This window comes from Oxyura jamaicensis, chromosome 24 (genome assembly GCF_011077185.1).
Source record: "Oxyura jamaicensis isolate SHBP4307 breed ruddy duck chromosome 24, BPBGC_Ojam_1.0, whole genome shotgun sequence".
NCBI classification, from domain to species: domain Eukaryota; kingdom Metazoa; phylum Chordata; class Aves; order Anseriformes; family Anatidae; genus Oxyura; species Oxyura jamaicensis.
This window is the reverse complement of record NC_048916.1, coordinates 6052455-6061370: the sequence shown is the minus strand read 5'-3', so window position 1 is coordinate 6061370 and position 8916 is coordinate 6052455.

The window sequence follows — 8916 nt, the reverse complement described above, 5'->3', positions numbered from 1 at the left end:
TCACAGAAACGTAAGAAAATTATTTTTTCATTTGAAGACTGGAAACACCAAATGAAACGGTTTCAGGCACAAGATTCAAAGACGTTATCTGTTCTTTCTTGCCAGTTTAACCATGCACATTCACTCAGGGATGGGAATCATTTCAGACTGGCTTGAATTAAAAGAGTCAAAAAATCATATAAAGTGGAAAAAATAGTAACAAGCTACTGCTCAGATTTCTAGTGTATTGACAATTGCAAGGTAGAAAAGTGCCATTTGGCTTAGTGAATTACCAGGTGGGGAGCTGAATCAAAATAGAAAATAATATGCATATACACAGAAAAAGCTTGAAAGCATTTTGAAGTTGCCGTAGGTGATATTTTCCCGGTACTAACAACTGGTGTGAGCCCCAAAAATAAGTTGTGAACAATGTGAACAATGTCTTAATTTTATGCCATACCTTTACCTCATGTTTCGTGTTAACCCAGGATGGGACAAAACCATTAGCTTTGATACTCTGTACCTTTTCCTGATTTTTTTTCTGAGTTTGGATGCAGAACCTTATAGCTCGACACACCTGAATTACTAGATGAACAACTCTTCCAAAATATCATGGAGAAAAAGCTGCTGAAGAAGGGCCTATGTCCTTCTTAAGTCTGCTAAATTGTCCCCAGAATAACAGCTATCATTTCCTAGAGATTAAGCATCAGCAGGAAAAAAATACCTGCAGCCCATCACTCATCCCAATGACATTCTAAGCCACTTGTTCCTAACACTCTGGACTCAAAGGTATCCTATGGGATGTAGGATATCTGCATGTGCACCCCCACTGTCCTTGGGAAGGAGAACAAACTACAGCACTTTCCACCCATGAGTCAAGCCTTCATAACTCTGAGCAAAGACAAGAACACATCATCTGTGGCTTTGCAACGAATAAAGGAATGCCGAGAGCAAGGACAGCCTTTGCAACCTGTGTTTGTGCGGTTCCTGGCACAGTGACGTGCGGCGCTGGGTTGCGATGGAAGGTGCTTGTAGAAACTTGTGAAAGCGACAAGGAGCCAGCTGCAGCACGCAGGGCTCCCGAGCCTCTTGCCCCTAGACCTGGGTCTGGCAAATGCAGTCCTCACTGTTACTTTCCTCTGAAAAGTACTGCTTTCCTCAGGACTTCAGATGGCAGAACATGGTGATGATGGCGAGGGTACTAATTTTCTTATTCTTTTCATTTTTCTTTTCTTCTTTTTTTTTTTTTTTTAAAAAAAAAAAAAAAAAATGAAAAGGTTTTTTTTTCCCAATCCAAAAAAAAAAAAAAAGAAAAAATGAAATTTATTAAAAAAAAAAAAAAAAAAAAAAACTTGTTAAGACCCTTGCGGTAGTCCCTGTTTTGTGATTCATTATTTGTGTTTGAAGCTTTATTTCTGCTTATGGAGTCTTCCCGTTCCTGCTTTTCCTCCCTGTGATTCACGGCTCGCTGAAGCCCGGGTGGCTCTGCACCCCGAACGGGTTTTAATTAAGAAGCTGGTGAATCCTGCCTGCACTGTATCGGCGCTTGCCTGCTTGCTCCCACCACAGTCATGAGACTGTTTATCTTCCTGATTGAAGAGTAAACTAATTACGGTAGCTCTAACCAGCTTGTTACGTCTTGCTGAAATAAAAAGGAAAACTGAAAAAAAAAGCCACTACCTCTGTGGTGAAAATCTCCAGTGAGAACATGACTCCCTGAAGAGTCGGGAATGTATATTACCCATCACCAGTCCGTGTGACACCACCAAATGTCCTCATCCAGCACTGTAATTAAATAGAGACTTGCACAAGCTACCCTGATGTCATATGCTTATTTTGTTCTTTTTACCAGAAGCTGCAGCAAAGGTGCTTTGCTGTAATGGGTCGGTCTCTAGGGACCTACGGTTATGCTGTACATCACCGACTCATAACAGGAAAAGATGGCCTTCAGGTGAGATCTTGTCTTTTTTCTGACTTGCTTTGCAGACTAGTTGCCTTTGCTTTTTCTCCCTTATCTCAGTTTCTGCTCAAGAATCCTAGCTTTTCTCTAGACTGAAGCCTAGAAGCCTCAGACGTGGGAAAGAAACAGAGACACAGGCAGAAAAGAAATGGTTCAGATCTCCCCAGCTCTCCTCTCTTCTAGGCAAAAGTGGACTGGGGAGGATTTGGGGGAGGAAGGGATGAAAACCAGATGAGTACCCAGCCAAGAGCAGTCACGCTGGTGTTTTTGTCATCACCACGGCGGCCTGCATTTACTTCTTGGCACGGCTCAGTCTGGCACACAGCAGTGCAGGTTGAAAGTGGTGATTAAAAGCCACTGCTCTCACCAGGGCACCATTTGTCGACCTGGCTTGTAAGAGTCAGGAGAAACAAACAGAAATGAGTCAAACATAAGCACCAACCTGTTACGAGCTTGGTTGGCAGCAGTAGAAGATTTATTCAAGAACTAATCCAATAGATGCACGTGAACCTCTGCCAAGCTTAGTCAGCACGACAGCAAAACCTCAGCCTTAGCTGGCATGCAGATGGGGTTCTCTCCAGATTACTTTTCTTCAAACAAACAAGCAGAACAGTACAAAAAAGAGAGAAAAACTAAACCACCAACCCTTCTTACTGCTAGGGTAGAAAACTTTCAGTCTCCAAGAACTAGCAAACTGAAATTTCAGCTTAATGGCAGTTTGGATCCTTGGCACAAACCAAAGGCTTTGGTCTACTTGGTTTTGAAACAACACAGAACAGAAAGATAAGCCCTGCCCTGAAGCCTTCAGTTTCCACAGTAAGCAGGATTTCCAAAGCTACCACATTAAACTCGTGCTGAACTCCCCTTGCTGCGTGACCCAGCTCAGTGCCCCCACAACCACCCAAAAATCAGGCTGTGAGATGACTTCCCCCTCCTAGCGCAGCAGAATTAATGGTATTCCCAGATGAAACATCAGGACACACGCACACCAGCTTGTTTTTAGCGTGTCTAGCCCCAGCCCATCAGGATAAAAGGCCAGCGACCATGGAGGTCCTCCCTTCCAGCAAAATTTTATTTTGGAGCCTGCAGACTACAAAACAAGACCAGCCACCAGCGCCAGCCAGAGCTGTTCACACCACTCAAAAGAAATAAGGCAGAGCTGATCTGTCCATCTCCTGGGGCATCTCAGTGAGCCCTACAGTTTCAGATCAGCCCTGACAGATTAATGGAGATGCTTTCTTCTGCGCATCTAGGAGGGGGGGGGGAGACAAAATAAAACAAAGCCAAAACACAGCCAGTTGTACCTGTTAAATTAACTCATTCTCTGTAATCAAAGCTTCTTTTAATAATTAAAACGGGTCCCTCAACTCCCATCTTTCTGGGGATACCTGACTGTCTGTTTCATAAATAGCTTTTGACTCATAAACAAAAACTTTCTTCACCAAAGAAAGAGTGATGAAGACAGACTAAATATAATTAATGTATGATGAATAATTAACAGACCTAGAAATGAGTTTAAAGAGATCTAAAAAGCAAAGCAAAATCCAGGCCCTTTAAGTGAGGTAGAACAGCCTGCATTCCCAAGCCGCCGTGCTTGGCAAGCGCCTTTCCCCAAGCTTAGCAGCGCTTCCCTGCTGCATGCAATCAGCTGTGTCCGTGGCCTTGATGAGTCTGTAAAGATTGTGTCACTGCAGCCCCAGCTGCAGGATTTCACGCCAGACTTGCTGAAGGGAAGCAGCACGGGGGCTGTGCTGGCTGCACAGCTCCTGGTTGTAACCAAGCCACCGCAGGGAGATCAACGCACTGCCAGGGGAGACTGTAACACGTAACTGGAATACGATGTGCTGCGTGTTAGCAGTGAGCTTTTTAAAAATAAAGCCCAAAGGGGGTGACTTTAGCCCTCGGGGGCCAGCTTCGGGTGCCCTTCCTGGGGCTGGGGACAGTCACTGCTGAGTGGTGGGGACAGGGATGCCCTGAGGCACAGCACACGCCTGCAGCAGGGCTGCACGCATCCCATGTGAGGGCTGCACTGCATCTTTCTGCAGGCACACGGGGCATTGCTGGGACGTGCCAGGGTCAGGGGCTATTGCCAAGGGCTTCGGCAGTGGCTCCTGTACGTGGGGAAATAAATTAGTAGATATAAATTAGTAGATGACAACAGTCTTCAAAGAGACCTCTGCTTCCTATCCGCCTGTGGTTTACGCACTACGTAAACCTCTCGAGTTGTGTGCAGAGCAGATGGAAAGGCAGCAAACCTCACCTGGGGGAAAGCAGGCCACAGCTTCAGGCTTTGTATCTGCATCAGGCATTTAGTGTTAACTATTGTTAATATAGATTTATTAATGCAGTTGTGAAGTTGATTTTACAGACAAGAAAAAGCAAGGAAACCCCAAATTAGCATTAGCAAGAAACCTAATCATGTCCCCAGATAGTAACAGTGACTCAGGAGTCAACAACCCAGAAAGCCTCTGCAGATCTCGTGAGCTCTCTCAAACCAAGCTGCAAAATGTCCAGGGCTACAGAAGAAAACACAGGAGCTGAGAAGATGATGGAAAGAGACAGGTTGTGAGTTTAGAGCTTGTCTATGTGAAGAAATCAGCAGTCACTGCTAATCTGAATAAATATTCCTGCTCATGGCTTTCAGAATCCCTCCCTGCAGGACAGCTTTCATGCAACACAAAATTGGCTTTGGTCAGGCATAATTCTTCTGGTTTACTAGAAACAAAACAAAACAAGCATGAAGGCTGCAGAATGGCTGCGATGGCTCCTCACAGAGCACCAAAGGACCTGAGCAGCAGCAGGGCAGCCGATGCCTGGTCTGAGGCTGATCCAAACCCTGACGTAGCCGCAGTGCCAGCAGGTCAAACATGCTCCGATGTGCCCATGTCTGGCCAGGATGAAATCCATTGCATCAGATGATTCAGTGGCACACATAGCTGAATTACAGCTTTGACAGCCCGCTGGGCTGTGGGCTGGGCTCCCTGGCAAGGAACAGCATGGGCGAGGATACGGAATGAAAGGGTTTGACCAAAAACCAAAACTGTTGAGTCTGGAAAGGGGCTGATCCAAGCCTAACGAGTGGGCTGGCTAAAGGCAGGGACACTGGGAAATAGACTTAGGCATGCGTAGCACAGTGCTGTTACAGAATCACAGCATCATTAAGGTCAGAAAAGACTCGGAGAAGACGTTTTGCTGGAAGTGACAGCACAAGCGCAGAACAACGGGGAATCAGCTCCCACAGTATATGTGCAGGCTGGAGTCTAGATGAGGAAGTCACACCAAATTAACCTGGGGATGCAGATTTATGACTGAATTATTGTGGCTTGGCAATTTACTGCGCTATGGTAATTGAGTTTGGGCATGTTCTCAGCGGATGGCAGCTGTGCAGCAAAATGCTCTGGGTTACGCGCTTTCATTGCGTTTACAATAACACCCTTACCTTGCGCTTGCTTTGAGTTAAGATTACACAGAGTGATTTACTGTGGCTCAGGTACATGGAGTAACCTGGTTAGCCACGGAGCTGTGCCCGTGTGTCTGAGCCCACCTACGCACAGATCCCCCAGGTCTGCATGGGGGGATCTCAGGGCAGGTCCGACTGCCTTCCTGGAAAACAGGCTCAGTAAATGACTTGAGGGATGAAGGCAGAATCACAAGAATCACACAAGGTTACAGAGAGCGAAGCACAGGAATGCGATCCCGAGAGCTCAGTGCAAGGGAAAGGGCTGGTAAACTTTATCTGCTTAATTAAAAAAGCAAGAAAGTTTTCCATGAAGCAGCCTAATTTTGAGACTCTTTTCTTCACCCCCCAGTCTGACAAATAAAGGCTCTGAGTGACGCAGGGTGGTTGGAAACAGACCTCTAGGTATAGAAAAATAGATTGAATTTTTCACCCTGTCTGCAAACACAGTTAAACCAAATCCCAGAGCAAGAGGGATGCATCAGAGCTGAGCTGCAGACCTCAGTCTGCAGAAGAAAACCTGTGCTCTGGTGGGACAGGGACCGCCAGCTGCTGAGCACAGCACACACATCTCCTGCTGCTGGAACATGTCCTGCAGCTTGCAGGAAGGAGCAGGCAGCCCCCCAGGCCAGCGGTCCCAAAGGGGCTGTGGGCTGGTCCAATGCAGCCCCCTGCATGCTCGGTGCCTCCTTGCCCTGCACCTCTCACCTTGCCCCCGGTCTCATTCCACAGCTGCCACCCAAGGCTGCCCCGACCCGCTCAGCACCTCTCCCCCTCACCCAAACAGGCTGAAACCCTTTAATTTCTGCTGATAACCAAAGGCATGTGTCTTTCCACATGGAGAGGGCAAAGAGTAGATGAGCTGAAAAACATTCAATAGCAACAATTTGGGAATTGTTTCCCTGGCAGAAAAGTCCGTGGTAAAGCTTTGGCCTTTCTACTCACATCATCTAAAGCAGATCTCCTCCTGAAATGAGAGTGCAGCCAGCTCCCAAGGAACTAATCCTTGCAATTTAGTCCCTGCTCCCCACACTGAGACAGCTGAGCACAGGGCACTTGACATCGAGGTTCAAGCACCAGACCTGGCCGTCTTCAGCATCTGTTGTATTTGCTGGGTTCAGCTAGATCAATGCCGCATAAAAGAGGCAATTAATCAATTGTGCCCAGCTGCTGTGACCCAGGAAATCCAATTGGAGCCTAAATAATTAATTACTGCAATCACCCTGCTCTGTTCTGATGGGCTGCAAGAGTCAAGGCCCTAGGGTGTGCAGCCAGGGGACAGGCTGAGGATCCCAGCACGGCGCTAACGGGTGGCAGCAGGCAGCGGTCCCTCTGCCACCCCCAGGTGCTCAGCACAACCAACCTCAGCCTGGCAAACTGATCGTGCCAGGAAAAAAGGCCAAAGAGATCCATTTCAAGCTGGGGAAGGAACATCAGAGAGCCTTTCCGAGCTGGGCAGGGAACGTTGGCTCCCGTTGGCATGCACAGCCAGTCCCTTCTAAATTCATAAAAGCTCCCCAGCCCAGGTGCCAAGGGCAATGTGGGGTTCCTCTGTTGCTCCTTTATGGGTGTTTTTCCATCAGGAAATGCCCATTTCTCCCAACCCTTCAGCCACGTGAAGCGTCTTGACATCCTGAACATCCTGTTAACGTGAAAACGATCTCGAATGCTCTTCTTCTGCCAGAGCCTCAGCAGGATTTGGACAAGTTCCACCTTTTGTCTGCCTTTGTTTTATGGTGGCTGTTGGTTTTGTTCCCCCCGTTACTCTTTAAAAAATGTCTCAGGGTGTTTGTGCCCTGTGACATCTCCTTGCTCTCTCTGGGGTCCCTGGGGATGAGCCCTGAGTGCGGCACAACTGTGTGCAGGCTCGGGGAGTGAGCTGGCAGGCAAATGGGCCCACTCATCTCCCCTGGGAGACAATAAATACCCCAGCAAAATGAAGGCAGGTCGAGCTCTCCAAAACTTTTCGGCAGACTTGCATCGCTTCCAAAGCAACACACAGACCTCTTATAAAGATTTTTTTTTTTCCTGTTTGGAGCAGACAGATCGGTTTATCCAAAGGATAGCAATAACATCTCCAGTTGTATGAAAACACCACTCTGCCTCACTGAGAAACAAGCTCTTATGAAGAGCAGAAGTGCTGTGGAATAAGCCCAGATACGCCCCAAAATCAAATCCGAATTCTGTCAGCATCTATAGAGTTTCTCTTTTTCTGAGGCAATGGCACTGTACCACAACATTCACAGCAGTGAACAAAGTCTCGTTTTATCCTTTATTGCAGTTAAATTCTGTACCTCTTTACTATCGACCCTAGCCTGACCTTCCTCTCTATAATTGCTCCAGAGAGAAGAGAGAAGGAGCATCTTTTTTATTTTATTTCGTTTTGTTTTATTTTGTTTTATTTTATTTTATTTTATTTTATTTTATTTTATTTTTAATTCAGAAGCTCAGTTGCCTCAAGTCTCTAGGCTGGAGAACTAAGTCACGTTTTGTGGGGGCTTTCTGTCCATTGGACAGCTTTGATCTTTTACCTCCTTAATTTTCCATTTTTAAAGCTTTTTTTTTTTTTTTTTTTTTTTTTAAGCAAAAAGGAACCAATTAGTAATTAAATATCTAAGACTAATGAGCTATCACTCATGTGATTCACAAATTGTCTGTGTTAACTGAATGGCCCTCGTGCAACTCAGGATATCATAAATGGTTATTTGTATTCTCGAGCTATTGCAGCCAGCAGAACAAAAAAAAAAATCTCAGGGATATTTATCCCAGGAGTTCACACCTGCCCTCCTTAACAAGTGGCGTGAGACAGAAGGGAGCTGGCACAAAACCAGCGTTAAGCTCTTCCCACCGCCCTGCTGTGGAAATTGGTTGACTTAGGCTGAGCACGTACACGGGTGACGCCGTTAAATGGCTGCACATTACAGCTTTGGGACCCAAAGCCCCAGCCTCTTAACCTGCGTTCAGAAGTTCCAGCTCCAACAGTAAATCTCGGAGACTCGCTTGCAGAAAAGCTCCGCCGTCACCTCCCTGCAGAAGAAGAGCAACTTAATAAATGCAGCAGCGCTTATTAGTGACTCATGAAAGCATCTGCCTGTGAACCAAACAGAGCACAGCTTTTCGACAGGGATACAATGAGCGACTGCCTCTCTGAACCATTAGGTGATTAATTCTGTTCTCGTAGGGTTTTAGCCAATTTGTAAGCGAGCTAGGCCCATGATTGGGCTGGGTAAAAAAAAAATAATGATGTTATGTATATTTTTAATTTGGGAATGACTTATTTACAGGTGCAATTATTTGAATCCTTATATAAACTACAGCAGGGAAAAATACAGATTAGGTATTTTTGTTTGTTTGTTTTTAAACTGTGACAACAGTGCAGCACTGAAGCAATTGGAAGTGGAAGATACCTCCTGGCCAAACCGCCACCACGCTGCTCAGCTCAACTACAATGACACAAAGCATTAAAAACAATCTTTATTTTATTTTATTTTATTTTATTTTATTTTATTTTATTTTATTT